The sequence below is a fragment of the Mus caroli genome, chromosome 9 (genome assembly GCF_900094665.2).
Source record: "Mus caroli chromosome 9, CAROLI_EIJ_v1.1, whole genome shotgun sequence".
In the NCBI taxonomy this organism is placed as follows: domain Eukaryota; kingdom Metazoa; phylum Chordata; class Mammalia; order Rodentia; family Muridae; genus Mus; species Mus caroli.
Window position 1 is genome coordinate 92,086,478 of NC_034578.1, and position 5,523 is coordinate 92,092,000.

The window sequence follows — 5,523 nt, forward strand, 5'->3', positions numbered from 1 at the left end:
CGCCATCCTTCAGGCTACTCTTACCAACGGGGGTGGGTGGTGTCCATCCTTAGGCGGGCACTCCTGCTGCTAAAGAGCCCACTGGAGAAAGATACACCAACACCGGCAAAGCCAATTAGAAAGAAGTATATGGGGCAGTGGCCGTGCACACCTTACTCTGAGCACTTGGGAGACAGCAACAGGTGGATCCTTGTGAGTTATAAGGCCAGCCTGGTCTACAAATCAAGTTTCAGGCAACCAAGGCTACACAGAGAAGCCTTGTCTCGAAAAACAAAAACAAACAAAAAAGTACGAGTCCTTTATTAGTGCAGGACCAAATTCTGGCGCATGCCTCAGAGTCTCTTGGTGTCGCAGCTCAGGGATAGTGTTTCTAAAGGCAAACCCCATAAAGACCACAACTCACATGAAAGTCAGATGACAGAGCAATCTTGAAACGTTCATTTCTGGCAGAACATAGTGATTTTTTTCCCCCCAGACATAACATGAAAGTTACTTTTGACTTGTGCCTTCTTCAGTTATTTTAGCTTACATTAATTATTTTGGTTTGTACATCGGGACTATGGTCCAGGCCACAGAAGTCCCACATGTGTTGGAAGGGTAGATGTGGGGATGGAGGTGGGTGAGGAGAGGACTGAGAAGTGCCTAAGCCAATGCACAGGGAGTCGGGACAAGATGGCACAAGATGGTGTTTCTGTGGTCACTTCACTTCCTCTGCGGGAGAGTCTTTATTCCTTTGTTGAGAACACTGGAGAGATGCTTGGTTTTGTTTTAGAGACTTCCCTTTAACACAAACACGTTTGAGCCCTTCAGGAAAGACCTTATTCCCATCGAGAGTGAGTGTTTCCGCTGTTTATTTCTCCACTCCTCATTCCTTCCTGCCATTCATCTTTATGAAAACAATCTTCCCTGTGGCTGAAGAGGAAAAGCTCTCCGGGGCTTCTTAAATTCAGTCCTTGGCGGCAGCCTGTGAACTACACAGCCGAGGTTAGTCAGAGAAACGGCAGGCTTTAATTTGTAGAAGTTAGAATTCACAGAAGAGACAAAAGGCAGCTGGGGCTTGGAGTTTGTACACCTGGTGAATAAGGGAAGAGGAGGGAGGGCGTTAGTTTTCTTTCTGTTTCTATGATAAAGGCAGCGTTCCAAAGCTCCTTAGGGAGAAAACTGTTTGGCTTATACATCTAGATCACAATCCCTCACCGAGGGAAGCGAAGGCAGGAATGAACTCAGGATGGTCCATTGGTGTTTTGCCTGCAGGTGTGTCTTCATGAAGGTATCAGAAACCCTAGAACGGGAATTACAGAGTATAGTGAGCTGCNGTGTGGGTGCTGGGCATTGAACCAGGGTCCTCTGGATGAACAGCCAGTGCTCTTAGCCTCTGAGCCAGCTCAGCTCTCTCCCTGTGACTCAAGCTAGCCCAGACTCTCTTCTGGACTCAGTTGGAGTCGGCTACTTCACCATTCTGATNAACCAGCCTCCTGTACCTTCACCTCTTCTCAAAGCTGCACATGACAGTCATGTTTGCTTGAAGGGCACCAGTCTTTTTCAGTATCCCACAGTAGCCCCAACTTGGTATTTGGAGGTGTCATTGCCTTTCTTGCAAAATTCAGCTTCCCTTCCCAAGAGTTTCCCTTCAATGTCATCACAACCCACCTTTACCTTCGTCCCTCTCTGCCTTCCATTCCATTCAGAGGTAATGCTCTACTCATTCTTCCGTTGAAAGTTTCCAGCATCAGCTGAACTTCCCACTCTATTTCTCTGAGCCTCACCTGCTGCCTGGGTCACCGAGTCTCCCTACCCACCCTGTCACAGTGTGATTAGCACTCTCCATAGCCTGCTTCACAATCTTCCTCTAGCTCCCCTTCCATCTGCCACCGTCCTCCAAAAGATGGATTACCTCCAGTGAAGTCCTGCCACCACATTGTGACCTGCAATTGTCACCTGGCACCCTTGTCCAGGACCCTGTTCAGACTGGCCACTCTGACATACCCTGCCCTTTTGAGAGAAAGGTAATGACAGTCCCAAACAGCTGATTTCCCCATTTTGGGGGGAAAATCTCATCATTTTGTCCTCAGTGATCAATCACNGCTAGGGCATGTGCACTTCNGATGAGAAACTACAGCACTTCTTGTGTGCCTTCTTCTCGTTTCTCCCCAGGTCACACAGCAGCCGTCACATTGCTACTGGCCCTTAAACTCGTCAGAGTGAAAGGGACAGTTAGAAGCTTTTCCCCCTCCTAGCGACAGCTCATAAATGATTAAAAATGATTTCAAATAATAGGAGACATATAATGTAAAAAAACCCACAAATGCTGATCATGGACTCCAGAAGTTCTCGTGTAATTAGTTGTACAATACATTCATTCATTAAAAATTTTAATGTGGCAGAACCCATGCAATCTACCAATGAGATGCAGTTCAGAGTTTATGTTAAGAGTGACGGTGGCTTACGCGGCAGCTGGTCTCCTTGAAATGCTAATCTCAAGGAGCTAGAAGTCTCTTCTGCTGACCACCTGGCAATCTTCATTGGACTCTTTGTCACTGTGAAGACTCTCAGTAGCTCACACGATGGGATCATGCGGCAGCATTTGTCTTTTGTGACTGGTTGGGTTAAACTGACATAACGACTTCAACGGTTGTTCATACCGTATCACATATCAGCCTCTTAAAAGCCAAATAATAAACTGTTGTGGGTTTATAGAACATTTGATTTACCTCACAAGGCTCAAGGGACATCTGGGAGACAGTGTGGAAACGATACGAGACCTGGAGAATGGAGAGGAGTGCTGTGAAATCNGACAACAGGACATGCATGGCCACTGCACTCATGAGTTCATAACAACAGTGGCTGTGTGCACAGCCTGCACACAATCAAGTAGGTCAATAATTCCAGTGGGGATGGAGGGTGGGGGCGGGCTGCATGTGGCTCCTTTAGTTGAAGTCTAGACAGCTAGTCTGGACAGTCTAAAGAGCTGAAGTCTATTGAGGGAAGGGGAGAAATTTGGGGTCAGGAGAGAAGTATGGCACTGATTGGAATCAGTGGGTGAAGAAGAAGAGGAGGAGGAGGAAGAAGAAAAGAAGAGAAAGAGGAGGAAGAAGATGGGAGGTGTATATGCCNGGGTTACCCAAGGGGAATTGGAGGACGTATATGGCCAAGATATGTTATATATCTTGTTATATATGATTAATATAAATTAAATTGGCAAAAAAATAATTAAAAAAATTGAAATCCCACTCCCAAACGTATCCATCTACTAGCCGTTGAACTGCTTTCATCAGTCGTCTATGTTGCTCCATGAAGATGGTCTATCAACATTCCCTCACGCCAGCTCTCAATTCTTTGGGTTGTATATTCGGATGTGATGATGCCGGATCATATTTCCTTTAATTTTTCTCTAGGGATTGGACTCAGGGCCTTGATGCATTCCAGGCAAGAGGTCTACNGCTGAGCCTTAGTCCAGCCTCTCTTCCTACTTTTTGAATCAGAATCTCACCAAGTAGCCCAGGTTGACCTTGAACTTGTGATCACCCTGCCTCAACCCCTTTCGTAGATATGCCCCTGATAGAGTGGCTAGGCTTTAAAGATAGGACTCCTGTGAGATTATGGACGGACGGTCTGGCCAGCCATTATCAGTCTGCCCAGAAAGCAATGTTTGCAGAGACAGCTTGTTTCCCAAGATAATCTGTCTTGCTTGAAGCCAGCAATTTTAAAAGAGGTTGCAGACCTGCATGGAGCACTCCCTGACTGCAACCATCCCCAAGCCTCATACCCTATCCTTATACCGGGTCACAATCTCACTTTTCTTGGGAGAGAGGCTGCCCCTCACTGTGTTTGCTAATAAACATGGTCTTGTTTGTTGAAGGTCAGACTCTGATCTCTTTCTGCCTCTGTTTCTTTCCTCTGTCTCGGAGATCTAACAGACACCGGGCCCAGTTGTTTTTTATTTGTGTTTTACAAAAGGGCAAATTGAGATGCAATACGCTTAATTAAATGACGCACAGCTGAAAATCAGCAGGTTTTTCATAGGAAATTCTCGTTGCTCTAATGGCTGAGTGCTTAATCTTCTCAGCTGTAGCATGCTGTGAAGACACAGAAAACTCTTTTAATCCTCGTTGCCATTCATAAACCTTCAGCCACACACTAATGAACTATGTGGCATTTTGTGGGGCAGTAGAGCGGGTCTAAGTTTCCTCATTTGGAAAAGGTCCTAATTCCTAGAGTGGTGTCTTTTAGGAAGTTGTACCAGCTACTTGTATTGTGATTCTGACAAAATGACTCACAGAAGTAACTCAAGGAAGGCGAGGTGGGGGTGCACAGCGAGCAGAGCATGAGGCCAGCAGGTCAAAGGGGACCCCGGATGGGAGTAGAAAGATGAGTGCTGTGCCTAGCTCACTTTCTCCTCTTTATTCAGCCTGGGACCCCAGCCTATTGGATGGTGTTGCTCATTTTGGGCGGGTCTTCCTGCCTCAGGTAAGCTCCTTTGGGAACACTCACATAGAAACATCCCAAGGTCACAATTAAGAATAACAATGGCAGACGTGGTCATAGTCNCTAAACAGTCCTATTGGTCATATTTATAGTCTTGTTTTAATGTCTGTTTAAAATAACTTTCTTCACATTGTTTCTCATGCAGGAGAGAAATCCAAGAAGATTCTCTTTCTCCCTCCCCCTCCCCCCTTTCTCACTTTCTCGAGATGTCCTATAATGTTACATATGGCCCCCAAGACCTAGAATCTACGCGTAGTTCCCAAATTACCCTGCTACCAAATTATTTCTGATTGATGAATAAACATGCCAACAGCCAATTGCTGGGCAGAAGAGACAAAGGTGGGGTTTAGGTTTCCTNGGGCCTTCAAGTTGGAGGAGAATCACGAAAAGAAGAAGGTGAAGGAGAGAAAGAAGCCACCATGGGTTAGGTGAGTGGACAAAAACGTGGCCCCGAGGGCTGGCCAGTTGGAGTTAAGAGCAGCCCAGATGAAACATAGTAATAAATTGGGGTTATCGATAAGAAAGTAGATTTTAATGGTATAGAGGGCAGATTATCTGCCCCAGCTCTTGTGCTGTTTAAGGCTTATTGTAAATATAAAGGTTGCGTCTTTTATCCTGGAACTAAATGGTTAAAGGTGGGGTAGAAACCCCAGATTGGGATTAAAAATTTCTATAACACTACATTTTCAAATGTATTTATTTGAGATAGGGTCCCACCATTTAACTCTGGCTGGCCTGGGGCTCACTCTGCAGATGAGACCAGTCTCCAACTCACTGAGATCCTCCTGCCTCTGCCTCCTGAACGGTGCTGGTATTATGTTGGGCAACTTTATTTATGTAGAATTTACTTATGTGGAAACGAGTTATTTTTAATGTATTCATGCTTTGTACCTGCATAGGGTTGTCATGTGTTGCTGGGCATTTCGGGCCATATGCCAGCTGCCTCATTTTCCAAAAGAAAGTACGAAACATCAACTGGTAAAGGAAAATGGGTTTATTATTGCTGGATTCTCTCTGCCCATTCTGTACCAGTGCTAC